This window comes from Aphis gossypii, unplaced genomic scaffold, assembly GCF_020184175.1.
Source record: "Aphis gossypii isolate Hap1 unplaced genomic scaffold, ASM2018417v2 Contig00616, whole genome shotgun sequence".
Taxonomy (NCBI): Eukaryota; Metazoa; Arthropoda; class Insecta; order Hemiptera; family Aphididae; genus Aphis; species Aphis gossypii.
The window spans coordinates 4,673-22,013 of NW_026083193.1; the positions used below are offsets into that span (position 1 = coordinate 4,673).

The window sequence follows — 17,341 nt, forward strand, 5'->3', positions numbered from 1 at the left end:
AGGTAGTAGTTTGTTATTTTAATAGTAGGTAGGTAGTTATTTTTCAGTATTTTTATTTAGTTTCTCTTTTTAATAATGACTTGGATTAAATATACCTGCATAATCTATTTTTTTGCATATTAGATAGACATTGTAAAATGTAAATAATATTAGATTTGATATTATTTTTATATATTAAAAATAAAAATAATTTATTTTTTTATGTATTTTTTTTTTTTTTATTATTTGATATTATTTTTATATAACACATGATTTACCATCCCAATAATTACTAATAAGTAATTATATAGATCCAAATGTATTACTATTCTACATTATTTTAGAAAATGAATAGAAAACGTTCTTATTTTCATCAATTATCCAAGAGATCTAAGCAAAGGCACATCAATGTTGATTCAACTTCTCATTCTTCAGATAATAGTTCTTCGACTGTCCCAGTTTATAAATCATCATCAGATATTGGTCATTCTAATTATATTGTTGAATCAACTGATACAGATAGTGATAATACGAATAATAATGGTATTTCAATTGAATCTGATGAAACTGAACATTTTATTTTTAATTCAACTTCAAGTAATGATGATACATCTGAAGAAAACAATTTACTTACAGTTAACAATTTGAATGCACTCTAATTTTAAATACTGACATTTCTAATACTAAAGAATCTCCTACGGATGTACAGAATTTTCTTCGGTCTTGGGCAATTAAACGCAATGTAACTGCAACTGCAGTTACTGATCTGTTAACTGGATTGAAAAATAATGTTAAATGTTTAAATAATAAACTACCGACCGACGCGAGAACATTATAAAAACAAATAATATGTTTTTATTAAAAAAGGTTGTGGAACCTGGAAACTATATTCATTTTGGCTTAGAAAACAATTTGAAAATGTTGATAAACAATTATTTATTTAATGATATTAATAACTAAATTTACTAGTAAATGTTGATGGTTTACCATTGTTCAAAAGTTCATCTGGTCAAGTTATCCTATTTTAGTTACAATAATCAATATACCTTATTAAAAAAAATTGTTTTGCCAGTTGGATTGTATTATGGATTAGAAAAACCAAGTGATATGAATATGTTTTTAGATTCATTTATTTCAGAAATAGTAGAACTATCGAAGCATGGTATATTATTTTCTATAAAAATTGTTGGTTTTGTTTGTGATGCACCAGCTAAAAAAGATTTACTAGGAATAAAGGGGCATGGAGGATATTTTTCATGTACCATATGCACTGTTCGTGGTTCTACAATCAGCCGTAAAAGGGTATTTACAGAACTAAATTGTACAGCCGGAACACATGAAGATTTTATTAACTGGGCTGATTCTAATTATCATCTTCGCGATACTGCTTTAGTTAGAATTCCTGAGATTCATTTTGTAAATTCATTTATATTAGATCCAATGCATTTAATATATTGGGAGTTATGCGAACTATGCTAACCACGTGGTACCAGGGGAATCTTCCACATAAATTATCACAGCAGTTAATTAAAAAAATATCAGATTTTATGGAAATCCAAAATCTTCCAGAAGAATTTATAAGAAAACCAAGAGCTTTAAAGTATCTTCTTCGTTGGAAAGCTACTGAATTTCGTTCATTTTTATTATATACTGGACCAGTTGCCACAAGAGGAGTTTTAGACAGAGAAAAATATAATAATTTCATGACATTAAATGTGACAATTTCAATTTTACTTAACCCAAATAGTTGTGGGGATTTAGATTTGCGAAACTATGCTAGGCAATTACTAATTCATTTTGTTCAATCATTTATTAAATTATATGATGAAAGTTTTATTACTCATAACTTTCATGGATTGATCCATTTGGTTGATGATGCTGATTATTTTTCATCAAAAATAAATTAATTCACATTGGATAAGACCTCAGCATTTCCATTTGAGAATTATTTACAAAAAATAAAGTCGATGGTTAGAGGTAGAAATAAGCCTCTAGAGCAAATTGGAAACCGAATGGCTGAACTGTTTAGTGATATTAGTTCGTCATTGCCATCCTTGAGAACTCTGAATCAACAGTTTCCTTTATTATCTCATGTTCATTATAATAATGGTGCATTACCTCATAAATGTGTGGGTCCACAATACAAGAAAATAAATTTTCCTAATTTTAGCTTAAAAATTGAATCCCCAAATAACTGCTGTGGTCTAGAATGTGGAGACATAGTCATGGTAGAAAATATATGTCATTCCATTGATTTAAACTGTACTGTAGTAGAAAATTTTTAATCAAACGAAACTTTTTTGAAATTCATTGTAGTAGCTCATAAATAGATGTTTATGAAGCTGAAAAATTATCAGAGCCTGAATTGTGATTTGTGGGCCCATTTCATTTATTTGTAAAAAATATGTGTATTTCAAGCACAAGCATATTTATGTTGTTTTCCCCTTATTGCATACAGCATAATAATACAACAAACTACTTTTTAATTTTATTAATTCCCAAACAAATTATTATATTGTACATTATTGTGTATAAATATTTATATTCAACTACCTATACATAAATGGCTAAATACCTGTCAATATGGTATAACATTATCTATAATTTTTTCCCATATTTTATCCATTATTTTCCTTCTATCTTAATTATATATCACAATTTATATGAAGAATTTTAATTATATATACAGGTGCTTACTAATTTATTTTAATGAATATTAAAACAGCATACCATTGTTCATGTTATATATTATAATTGATTAAGTTTTTTATTTTAGAATGTGGACACTCATACATTTATATGAACCTCCAGATGCAAAAACCCCGGATTTAATTCCAAATGCATGGATAATCGATAATGATACATGTTGGTACCCTATGTCATTTCAATTATCTAAGATAAAATCTCTTGCTAGAGAAAAAGCAAAATCAAATAAGATGATTGGGAAAAATTTAAAATTGAAATAGTTGAGAGCAATATAGGTATCTAATTTATTAAACATAGATATTTATTTATTGTAAATTTATTACATTATTGTTTAAACTTATTATTTATTAATTTACAGATAATTATGATTACGGTATAAAACTTATGTATAAATTGTTGAAAAACAAAAGTAAAAAAAATTTACACTCTGATGCTGAATTGAAAGGACGTGAAATGAGAAAAAAATTAAAATATGAAGATCATAATACTAAAAATTTATTTTCTAATTTAACATCCAACTCTGATAATTCTGATGAAGCTTTCCATATAAGTATCAAACAAAAGTCATCAACAACCAAGTTAAACTATCTGGATTTTCCAAAAGAAAAAAAAGGTATTAATATGATTACAGTAGTTCAGTAATTAGTTATTGTTATTATTTCTATATAGATATAGTTTATGTTTAAATGATACATTTCTGTTTTTCTTAGAAAATCATAATTTTGACGATTGCGCTGTACTAAAAGAAAAAACTAGCATTCCCCGCCAAAGCAATAAGTTAGGCATGTATAATTAATAGACTTAAGTAGATAGTTGATCAATAAAATTATTGTGATCATCAAATTCAGAATTTGAAATAACACAAATGTCAAATTCTAATGTTGTTGATAATGGTAAATATTTTTATAACTTGCATAAGAAAAATGAGATAATTATGTAAAATGAAATACAGCTGATATTCTAATTACTTATTTATTAAAATGTAGTGTAATATAATTGTTTAATAGATTTTAAATTAATAATAAATGTAACTTTCTTAATCAACAGGATTATCTGCAATAAATACAAGTACACCATTTGATAATCATCAATTAATTGATGTTGATTTTGAGACTCCTCATATTGCATTACATAATAACTGTAAGAATATTATATATCATTATATTAGTAAATAAATTATAACAGTAATACAATGAACATTTTTTATGAGTAAATTATTTATTGTAATTTAATCATTACATAGCATAATTCACTTATCTTAATATAATTTTTAAGTTTTTAGGTACTTTTTTGAAACCAAATTGGATTTTGGACTAGTTGTTTTATGACTATTTCTAATATTATTTCTAATTATTGTTTTAATTTAATTTTAGACGACTCAACTCTAAGTAATGAGAAGTGTAAATTAAATAAGAAAAATAATCATCATTGTTCGTTTGAATTTCAAAATAACAATACAAATAAAGATGAAAACTATCAACTGTTAGTATCGTTGGGACATCAACTTTGTCGCCTATCTGGTAATAAAAAAAAATATATTATTATTTAAACTATATAAGTTTGTATGTTTATTAACACTAAATGACAATATATTATAATGTTAGATATGAAAATATATTAATTAAATGTTTTAAAAATTACAGCTGATTATGAAGTTCAAATCAAACATGAATTACTTAAAACTGGAATTAACTTCATTCATTGAAAATAAAGAAGCTTCAACACTTCAAAATAATACATTCAATCAGGAAAAAACTGATGATGTTTTATCAACATTCCCAATTAATGATGAAGAAAAACTTTTGACTCTAGAATCGAAGCTTGCATCTTATGACCTTGGATATAATGATAAATTGGTACCCTATCTATCTATAATTTATTTTATAAGCATTATATTATTGTGCTAAATAATGTTTTTTTTTTTTATATACATATATGAATAACAGTTGTCAGCATTTATGTTTGCTTCTGAAGGGAAATCAATTTCCAAAGTAACCAATAGCTTATTGAAAACAATATTTACTGATAAATTTGCATCTGCCTATAGCTGGAAAGGTCAAAAAGAAAAAAAGAAATTATAAAATTATAAAATTTTCAAAGTTATTATAAGTAAATCATATTGTTTTTTTTTTTATATTATTATAACATACTATTGAGGTAAACATAATTTGTGTAATTATTGTTATAGACTGTGTTGGTATAAAATTTCCTAATTCAGCAAACTACAAGATGGATGTTATTGCAAGTGTAATGAATTGGTTTGCCCAAGCACCTACCAGAATTCTTAGGTATGTTTAGGGGTGAGCAAAAGTCATGTAACCGATTTGTAAAAAATGACGCAAAATATAAAAGGTTGTTTAACTTTATTATATAAACAAAAACAAATATATAGAGCTTAATTTATACTATATTTTTAATTTATACATGTTGTATATGTTCAATATGACCACCGTCTTCATCAATACACGCTAAACAACGCTTTCGGACCGTTTGGCAGATGCGTTCTAGAAGAGCTTTGTCGTCACTGATCACATCAAGTTCTTCCGTGATGACTGCTTTCAAAATTTCGATGGAACGTGGTCAACGGGCGAATACTCTGTCCTTCAGTATGCCCTATAAGGCAAAATCACAGGGTAAGGTCGGCGACCGTGGTGGCCAGTCAACTATTCCGCGGCGTCCGATCCATCCCGGAAGTTTTCATTGAGAAACGTTCGTACTTGGACTGAGAAATGCGCAGGTGCGCCATCCTGTTGCAATGTCATTTGATGACCGGCAAACACTGGACTTTCATCAAGTTCAATTTTAAGATTTTGCAGCATGTCTAAGTACGTCGTACCATTTACTTTTTCATTTTCAAAAAAATACGGTCCAACGATCGTGTGGGCGCAAATTCCAGCCCAAACCATGATTCCCCGGACATTTAGTTCTTGTTGTAGAACTAAATTCGGGTTCTCAAACGCCCAGTAAACGCAATTATGTCGGTTTATACGCCCGTTTAGTTTAAAAATAGCTTCGTCGCTCCAAAGCACAGTACGAAAAAAATCTGGATCAGCTTCAGTGCGTATCACATACCACACGCAAAATTCGAGGTGACGGTCCGGATCATCTTCATTTAACGCCTGCAGTAAATGTGGGCGGTATACTTTCAACCCAAGGGTTTTCATCATTCGTGCTGTCGAACGCCTTGATATCCCTAAATCTGCAGACACACGTACAGTAGATTGTGCTGGATTCTCGACATACGACTGCGCAACGTACATCGTGTTTTCATTTGTTGTTTCTGTTCGAGGACGGCCAGAACATGGAGCATCAACGACTGATCCATGTTTTTCAAATTTTTTGATCAGTCGGTACACTGTTTCGCGTCGCGGGACAGAGCTATTTGGGAATTTCACCTCAAACTCTGTAAAAATTGTATTATAATCAGCATCATAACGGTAATATGCTGTTACAAGAAAGATGCGTTCTTCGAGCGAATATTTCGAACGTAAATCCATTGCTAGTGCTCGTGATTGCGTACTGGTTACGTACTACAGAACATGTGGACGTCTTCCTAATGATGTTGACTTTTAATTACTTAGTTATCGCAAGTCTATTTTAGTTATACGCCGTGTAGTAGTCATAAAAATAGCACAATGACTTTTCGCGATAACGTTGCGTGACTTTTGCCCATCCCGGTATAATAATATATACCTAGTATACTTTTTTGCACTATACACTAAACATTAATTATTTACGATACAACGTCAATAATTATATTGATTTTTGATATTGTTTTTTTGTTGTATTATTATAATGAATGATATATAAGTTGTATGGGTTCTGTTATAGAAATACTTAGAGTGTGTCAGTTTTAACTAAATTACCTAGTTTCTATAATTTTTTTTAATTTTTGTTGGGTGTTATAGGTATTTTGTTATTCGTTGGTATTTATTATTAATTCATTTAAATGATAATAAAATAAATTAGTGATATTATTTATTCTTTCATTATGATAAATTTATTAGTAATAAACATAATAATATGGCATTGAGTATATTCTATATTTCTTAATCACATTGCATCATTAAGAACTGATGGCTGTGTTAAGAATTATAGCCATTAATTTTGGAACTATATACTTACATACTTATCAGTATATAGTAGTAATAAGTGATAATTTTTAAAAAGTTATTAAACTATTGAATTTTCACAAGTAGCTTATATCATATATTGAATTTATTTTATATATAATATATAAACTGAGCCCAAGGACACAAATATTATATGTGTATACATTTACACATAGTAAAAATAAATAACTATCATCTATACACATCAATATCTAAATAATACATTTTAATCCAAATATAAAATTGTATTATAATTATTATAGTAATATATATTTATGCTGAATTTATTTTTGTTTTATTTAATATAGAGACGAAAAAAGAAACACAAAATCTGCTGAAGATATGCCAGCCGCAAGACTACAACCATCATCATTTTATGAAGATGATACTACGTAATTCATTATTCATATAATATTATAATATACTATTAATCATCATTATACATTTAGTATTATATTATTATTATATTTTATAGACTGGGCTATATCTAATATATTATGAATATTATTTTAAAATAATAACAGTTGTTGATTTTTTTTTTTTTTCCCTATCCATTTTAGATTTAAAAAAAAATATATTGCAAAATAAATAATTAATATTTATGTAATTTTTATGATTTAGCAACATGGATGTTAGTTGTTTCCATAAAAGCTATTTTTACCTATATTATTGAGATGAGGTTAAGAACCATAGCTGTCTATATATAGTTTTATATATAGATCTGATAATTTATACACATATTATATAGCTATATTATTGGTGTTTCATAAAATAAAAAAAACATTTAAAAAAACCCTTAAACACAGTAAAAAAAAAAAAAATGTTTTTAAGTATATGAAAAAAATTTTTAAAAATGGTTTTAAAAATATTTTTGATCATTGAAAACAAATGTATTTACAACCTTTTTAAAATGTTAATTAAACATTTTCAAAGTAATGAAAAAGCGGTCATTAAGACATTTAAAAAACATTTTTAATAATATTATTAATATTTTTCATACATTTTTTAAAACGTTTCAAAAACATTTCTTTGCTATTTTTTTAAATTGTAAAATATTATTAATTTGTCTAATTGTTTAACAACGAAAAAATTACTTTCATTAAACGTTTTGACCTAGCAAATTGTTACTATCAATAATCTCTCTTATCGCCGGATGCGTTATTATTTATCGCTTGTTATAGGTAAATTACGTTTTCGTCGGGTTTTGCGTGTTTATACTGCCTTCTATTTCTTTTATTTTAGAATTAAATATCGGTTTATTTTCCGCTTTTTGAAATTCATCGAAATCGTTAATTGGCTCATTATTTGTAACTACGTGTATACGTGATAAACAGTCCGCGTTTGCATGCTGTGGTCCCGCTCTATAGACAATTTCGTAATTGTACTCTTCGAGTTGTAAACGCCAGCGCATTAATTGAGATGAACATCTTTATATAAATAATATTTCAATGGTCGATGGTCAGTTATTATTTTAAATTTTTTTTCCGTATAGGTACGGCCTAAAATATTTAACTGCCCATACTATCGCTAACAATTCCTTTTGAATTACACTGTAATTTGTTTCGGCCTTATTTAACGTTCTACTTGCATAAAGCTACTGGTTGATCTTGTGGTACCCTCCTTGTGAAAGGACGACCCCAATAGCATATTGACTTGCATCCGTCATTAAGTTCAATTCCCATTCTCCCAGTTAGGGTATACTAACAAAGGTGGGTTCATTAATGTTTTTTTTAATTCTTGGAAAGCGTCTTCGCACATGTCAGTCCATACGAATGGTGTGTTCTTTTTCAATAAGTTCGTTAGAGGTTTAGCAATTTTGGCGAAATTGTCAACGAATCGGCGGTAATAATTAAGTAAACCTAAGAAGGATTTAACGTCCTTCTCAGTTAAAGGTCTCGGATAATCTTTAATACAACTTAATTTATTCGGATCTGGTGTTACCCCGTTTTCGCTAATCAAATGCCCCAAATATACCACCTCTTTTCGTAAGAATGCACATTTCGCTGGCTGTAACTTAAGTTTATGCGATCTCAGACGTGTGAATATCTGTTCTAATTTATTTTGGTGGTCGCGTAAACTTGACCCATGGACGACAATGTCATCTAGATACGCCGTACACAACTCCTCTAAACCCATTAAAATTGCTTTCATGGCCCGTGTAAACGTTGCAGGCGCTGAACTAAGTCCAAATGGTAATCTCAAAAATTCGTAATGACCTGATTTTGTAGAAAAAGCTGTTTTATGCGTGTCCCCCTTATCTACCATTATTTGATGATAACCGCTCGCAAGGTCTAAAGTCGAAAAGTATTTTGATGAGCCTAATGACTCCAATATTTCTAGAATATTTGGTAACCCATACGCTTCGTTTTCAGTGACCTCGTTAAGTTTCCTATACTCGCATTTTCTGTTTCCCTTCTGCATCTTTTTTCTTTTTAACTACTACCAAAGGAAAATTAAACGGTGATACCGAGTCACGTATAATATTAGCTTCCTTCATTTCTTTTATTCGTTTCTCTATTTCATCCTGATGTAGTAAACCCAATGCACCTGCATTGTGTTATACTATATTAGATTATATTATCAACCGCGTATACACCGTATGAGTTAGTTTTTGGGCATAAACCCAATATCCCGTCTGCATTTTATAGAGAACCGGAAGCTCGATATAATTATGACAATTATGTGTTAGACTTAAAACGTATGATGCAGGAAGCACATAAGATCGCGCGTAACAATCTAATTACGAAGAAAGAAACCAATAAGAAATATTATGATAAGACAATTAATAATATTAATGTAAATATAGGGGACAAAGTCCTAATAAAAGAACACAATAAAGAAATACGTTAAGCCGGAATTGGACTGGGCCGTACGAAGTAATTGAAATACATGATAACAAAAACAACGATTAATAAAGGTCGAAAGGGTTACCGCATACATAAGAATAATGTAAAATTATTCCGAGACGGAACTCTAATGTAAAATGAATAAACAATTATTTTTTTTTTCTTAATCGTTATAGTTTAGTTATTACATAGTATAGGAAAATAGTAGATAAGATGTAGTTTGTTTTTATTAATGATAAAAGTATTAAATAGGAAATAATTTTTTTTTACTAACAGAGAAGAGACGCATAAATTTGTCATTATGGATTTCGAGTTTTCACCAGTAGATCGCTACTGTAAAGTCTTAATATCCGGGGCAATATCTAATAGCTTGGACCGTTTCAAACGACAAAGTTGGAGGGTAGACCGTTGTATTTACCCCGAGCACACGAGGAGGTCAGACCTATGAATGACCAAGAAATGAGGAGAGCTATAAAAGAAATTCACCGGATATTTACTAAGAAACCCGAAATAAGAGATGCGTGTCTGAAACAGTTTACGCTAAGTTTAAAAACTCCAAAGAATACATTAAATACTAATTTTATACAAAATTATATAAAAAAAGGACAATAAAAGAAGTGTAATCGTGCTGTTTAGTAGGTCAAGTGATATGAATATATTATTTAAATTAGGTATTAACCAATACCCGATTTTAAACATATTGTGCTATGATACCACAAACACACGAAGGTTTTATTTACAATTAGAGGACTTGCGTACCAGGAAACTTATCCATGAAATCGAATTGGGCCATTATGATAAGCAAGGGAGACTACTAAATTTAGCAGAAACGCATAATTTAATATGTAAGAAAAAACATAAAGTGACATACGCACACGACCCGTGTACGGATGTCAAATACACGAAGTGTTTGTTCGATTTCATAATAAGGGACTTCCGGTATAGCAATTTAATAAAATACTGTTAAGAGTTTTTTTGTATATATATATACCTAATAAGAATAGAATATCAAATAAAGCATTTGCAAACATGTTTTTTTTTTTTCTTATACGGTATACTTTATTGTATTACAGTATGATATGGTTACTTTTGGGAATACAATTGGCAATGGCACAATTACATTACCAAGACAATCAAATACGACAAAAATCAGGAATATGAGAATTTAGGACCCATTAAAATCGTAACTAATACATGGGATTTAGCCATTTCTCTGGATACATCCTGTTACGGGGAACAATGGACCGTTTTTGAGGATCGCCTAGAGAAAGTTAAAACCATGTGTACTGAACTTACCAAGTGTGAGGACTTATCAAGCTGTGAACCAATGTTAACGCACGCGACACTAATGAAAAAGAAAGTATATGAACGTAGGGAGCTTTTGTTAGGATCTGTCGAAACGCTAGCTCGTCGCGGCATTTGGCAACACGTTACACGGCGACACTCGAATTGCCTCCCAAATTTAGGCAGGTAACCTTTTTTCACTCGAATTGCCTCCGGGTGTTATCGGAGGCAAGTCGAGTATACCCTAACAGTCTACTCGAATTGACGAATTGCCTCCCATAGTATACTAAGATTATCGATAGTTTTTACTATCGATGATATCGATTATATCGATTTCCATAATGTTCAAAAATATTATTTTAAGACATACAGTATTTCCCAGGCAGATTAATTTGCCAAATGTAACAATCTAGTCGATCACTGATTATCAGTTAAAGATTAGTCCGTCATCACCGTTCAACACAGTCAGTTTCATAAATAACAATTATACGCAGTGCTATAAAAATGAACGTTATTAGTGTTATTAGTGAAAAAGGTAAAACAATTTTAATTTGTGATGGTTTTAAGTTTGGATTCCAAAAAAATTTAGCAAATTATGTTAAGCGATGGACGTGTACAAAAAAAATATGTTCTGCTTATTTAAAAACTAATAAGTGTAATGAAATCCAGTTCGAAAATAGTAAACTTATTCACAATTGTGCGAAAGACTCGGAGCAAAAAATTAATAGACAAATACTCAGCAACAATTTAAAACGAAAAGCTTTAGAACAGCTCTCTGAACGACCTGCTAAATTATTTCATGACGAGATGAAAAAGTGTAATGTAAGTACATTAACAAGCTCAGACGTAACTTATATAAAAAATAATATGAATCATGCTAGGAATTCTATATATCCAAAATTGCCACAAGATGCGAATGAAATCCATAATATTTTATCATCCATTGAGATTAAGACATTTAAGGGTGAGAACTTTTTAATGGTAAATGACCCATTAAATGGTTTTGTGATGTTTTCATGTGATGAAAATATCAAATTCCTAAGTTCGTTAACTACAATATATGTGGATGGTACTTTTGATTATTGTGTTCAATATTTTTGCCAATTGTTTACAATACATGGTTTTAAAAATAATTATTATATACCCTTAGCATTTTTTTTGCTAAGAGATAAAAGTCAAGTATCATATAAACGAGCTTTTGTCGAATTACAAAACCAATGTTTGAAGTCCGTGGAAGTATTTGAACCAAAAATGTGTTTCGTTGATTTTGAAAAATCCATTCATAATGCATTACTTGAAGTTTGGCCACAAATTGAAATTAAAGGTTGTATATTTCATTAATGTCAATCTTGGTGGCGTAAAATACAAAAAATTGGATTAGCTACAGAATATTCAAAAAACGACGAGATTGGAAAATATCTCACTTACATATTTGGCCTTCCATTTCTGCATCCAGAAGAAGTAAAATTTTGATTACATTAATTTATTATAAAATTATTATAATTTTTAATTAAACAGTTATTTATTTTCAGGTAGGCGACGTTTTTGCTATAGACCTTGGTGAACTAAAACCTGAGAATGACAAATTAACTGAATTTTCCGATTATTTGGTTGATAATTATATAGATGAAGATTCGTCTTTTCCACCGAAAATATGGGCTGAAATTACATCGAGTGCACAAAGGTCTACCAACGCCTGTGAATCATTTCATAGTAAATACAATTCTAATTTTTCTTCTACTCACCCTCATATTTATAAATTTTTGGATGTATTAAAAGCAATGCAATTAGATACGGTAATATTAATTAATTCATCAAAAATGGAAACCAAAATTATTAGGACAGCCACAAAAAATAAAAAAAAATTTATTAATAATTTAATTGATAAATTAAACATGAATGAAATTTCAAAATTGCAGTATTTAAAAGCATTGGCCAGTTCGTGTTTGACCTCCGTCTGTGCAACACGTGTACCGCTCCTTATCGCACCCGCATTTATAGCTTCCGATAGCGAGTAATACAAATCGCATACATATAACAGGTAATAACAATTATGATATTTTCTACAATTATATGATATAAAACGCGCTATTTTAACAATGAGCCAAACGCCCGGAGGGGACAATACGCATCCGCGTATTAACTCACAACCAAATTTTCACGACAACAATATCGCGACTCCAACCAACACCCAAAAATCACTTAATGAAAGACTCCTAGCATCCAATAAATCCACAAGTAAATCAATACCCAACACACAGAATAACATGTCAAATAGCCAAAACCCACAAAATTCTACAAACAACAACAATAGTAATAAATCAACAACCAACAATAAAAGTTTCGCAGAAACCGCAGCTATAACCAATTTCCCCAATATGAACCAAGCAATAGTTATTCCCTACATTGAAGGCATTAAGCAAATCGATTACGTTATCGCTATCGGCAAACTAATTGGACCCTCTAACATAATTTCTGCGTCTCGCATCTCTAACGACCGTTTTTGTATTTTTCTCGCAAGCCATACAATAGCCGACAATATAGTAAGATTACATCAAAATATTCTGATTAATGAACATACAGTTTCGATTAGGAAACTAATTAATCCGTCAAAACGGATTATTCTATCTAATGTATACCCCAGTATACCTCACAATACAATTAGCACAGCATTAAATGAACTGGGTATTCGTACCACCTCAAACATAACATTTCTCAAAGCCGGGTTCAACATAAATGAACTCGCACACATAACTAGTTTTCGGAGACAAGTTTATATAAATCCCGAAGACTACTACAAACTCCCTCCGTCTATAGTTATTAATCTCAACGACACCAACTTTCGGATATTTCTTACCGATGATACATTTCGTCACCTACTGTTATATGTCAATTAAAAGGACTACATCTATCATCAGCGTGTATCTATACAGGAGAATCTACATACCCCTCGTCTATCAACAACGAAGAAAGTACCTCCATAGACTCATCACCCATCACAACCAACTTAGACGTCGACCCAGTAGACACAACAGATACGGACATAGTCGTAGATAGTGACAAAAACCCAATAGGAACATTTAAAAGACCACTCACGGTGTCAACCAGTAGCCCATCTTCACCCACATTATCCTCACCCATATCTCCTAAAATACCCGAATCAAGCAAACCCATACCGAAGAACATTAAGGACAACCAACAAGTTAAAAAACCAAAAATTAGGTCACGGTCCAATTCATCCACACGAATAGACACTTATTTTAGCGAAACACTCGATCCAGCGCGTGACACTCTCTCAAAAAACAACGAAAGGTACATCAACTTTAATACATTCAAATACATCATAGAAAACGCATTAGAAAAGAACACCAACATTAGAGAACTCTGCAAACAAGCTGATGTCACTTTAAAGATTTTATCTGACACTATAGATATAGTATACCCTTTGGTAAAAGACAAAAAGACCAAATCAAGACTCACAAAAATATCAAAGTTACTATTCCAAATTATCACCCCCGATGAAGAAAACACAAACTATTCTTAAAAAAAAAAAAAAAAAAAAAAAAAAACACTGTTTATTCTTCAACAACTCTAATACCTAAAAATATAAACTTAATATAAAAATGACCGCTAATATAATTCAATGGAACATAAATAGTTTAATTAAAAAAGAAAACGACCTGCAAATCATCATAAATAAACATAACCCCATAGCAATATGCCTACAGGAAACGACCTTAAAATAGATACTACCACACTCCTCAATTCAAAACTACAATTCCTTTTTTTATAACCGTAAACAATGCGCAAGAGCGAGCGGAGGAGTAGCTATTCTCACCCACACTAACTACCCATGCAGAGAAATTCCAATTCAATCCAACTTAGAAGTTATTGCCGTCTCTATTAAAATCGAATCCGAAATCACTCTATGCAATATATATTTACCAAACCAAACAAACTTCAACCACACTGATCTAAATAACATAATTAATCAATTACCCAAACCATACATTATAACTGGGGACTTTAATAGTCACAGTCCATACTGGGGTTCACAAAAAACAGACCAAAGAGGAAAATCAATTGAAAAAGTGCTCGAAGATGACAACATCATGCTACTTAACACCGGAGCTCCCACCAGGATGAATCCAGCAACCGGCCTTTTCTCAGCAATAGACCTATCTTTATCGAGCACATCATTAGGACAAAGAGTCCTATGGTCGGTTCTCCCCGAAATTTATGACAGTGATCATATACCTATACTTATTGAATTTCTAACCTCACACAACCCAACCAAAACTGTTCCTTCCAAATGGAAACTTAAGAACCCAGACTGGGCCTTCTTCAACCAACTAGTAGAACTTAATTTAGAAAATTACTCAGAACCTATATTAACTATTGAAGAAAAAATCACATACATCACTAAATCTATTACAAAAGCCGCCAATGTAGCAATTGGCAAAACCAAACAAAAAATTAAATACACACGAGTTCCTTGGTGGAACACTGACATCAAATTCGATTAAAAAAAAAATAAAGCATTGAAAATCTTTCAGAGATCTAGAAATTTGGATGACTTCATTACACTGAAACATTTATGAGCAAAAACCAGATATTTAGTTAAAAGTAGCAAAACAAACTCATGGAAAACCTTACATCAAACATAGGCTCACGAACAGATCCCAAACTTGTATGGAACAAAATTAGAACCCTACGAGGTCAACAAAATGAAAAACAAATTCATATAATTATAGACAACCAACTCAACACTGACCCTACTACAGTGGCATATACAATAGGGGAATACTTCCAAAATATAGCTCGGATAACACTATGCAAAAGGCTTCATAGAAAATACAGAAACCAACGTAACCAACAACCAATATCTATCGTTAACCCACACCTTGAAGAACAAATATATTTGAATACAACTATTTCTATTGAAGAACTAATGACAACTATATCCAAGTGTAAAAGTCACTCTCCCGGCCCGGATGACATAACTTACATTTTTCTACAAAATCTCCCTACATCTGCATATCAACATAATACTGGACATCTATAATACAATATTTAGCCCTCTGGATATCTACCATCAGCTTGGTAACACGCGACAACTATTCCAATACCTAAACCGGGCAAAAACAAATTTGAAACAAATGGGTACAGACCCATTTCACTCCTAAACACAATGTGTAAGGTTCTCGAAAAAATAATAGACACAAGATTGCGCTGGTTTTTAGAAAAATCTAATTACCTTTCTCCTCACCAACATGGTTTCCGACAATATAGAAGTACATTCAATTGCTTCCACGATATACAGGCTGAAGTTTATGAATCATTTAAAAAAGGACACATACTTAGACTGGTATCATTAGACATTGCAAAAGCATACGACACCGCATGGCGTCCTCACATATTACACAAATTACAAAACATACTATGCAACGGAAAAATGTTAAAATTCATCGAAAGTTTCTTGACTGACAGAACATTCTCTGTTAAAGTAAACGGACATTTATCACCACAATTTCAACAAGAAAACGGCGTTCCCCAAGGATCAGCCCTCTCTGTCACTCTTTTTTTAATCGCTATCAATAGTATAACTGAAGCGATTAAATTCCCGGTAAAATGTACCCTATTTGCAGACGATTTTAATATTTTTTGTAGTGGGAAAAACCCACACAGCACCCACATATATTTACAAGAAACAATAAATTCTCTACATGACTGGTCTCAAAAAACGGGATTCACTTTTTCAGCGGAAAAATCCCTCAGTATATGTTTCTCTAGGAAAAAGAAAATACCAACAGATATTAACCTAACAATTGGGGACATAGTAATTCAAAATAAAAAATCTATAAAAATCCTTGGAGTTATATTCGATACCAAAAACACTTGGGCAAACCATATCAAGACACTTAGAAAAGAAACATTACCGAGGATAAACATCATTAAATCCATAGCGCATACATCTTGGGGTGCTCACTCCAAACCTCTACTGCAAATATACAAAGCTTTAATCCTGTCAAAAATTGAATACGGATCTTTTTTATTTCACAACGCCAAACATAACTACCTACAAATGATCGACACCATTCACAATTCAGGCCTAAGAATTTCTATAGGTGCCTTTAAATCAAGCCCATGCAGCAGCATTTATAACATTGCTGGAATACCATCTCTTCAAATTCATAGACTACAGAACGTTATGACAACAGCATCCAAAAGAGCCCTAAACAACCTAAAAATCATGGAAAACATCAAAGACACGTTAAAAAAAATTAATTTTTCCTATGCTGGAATGATTACCAGAGAAAATGCCTTAGTCCCTCCCTGGACAGCTGAAATAAACATAAATTCAGAAATGAATTTATTTCAAAAAATTTTACACAACCAAATGCATATAGACCA

General features: G+C 30.8%; 1 pseudogene; it reads left to right on the forward strand.

Annotated features, from left to right (window-relative positions):
• Positions 1–4,352: 4,352 nt before the first annotated feature.
• On the forward strand, positions 4,353–7,211 carry LOC126554816 (uncharacterized; annotated as a pseudogene).
• Positions 7,212–17,341: the final 10,130 nt, after the last annotated feature.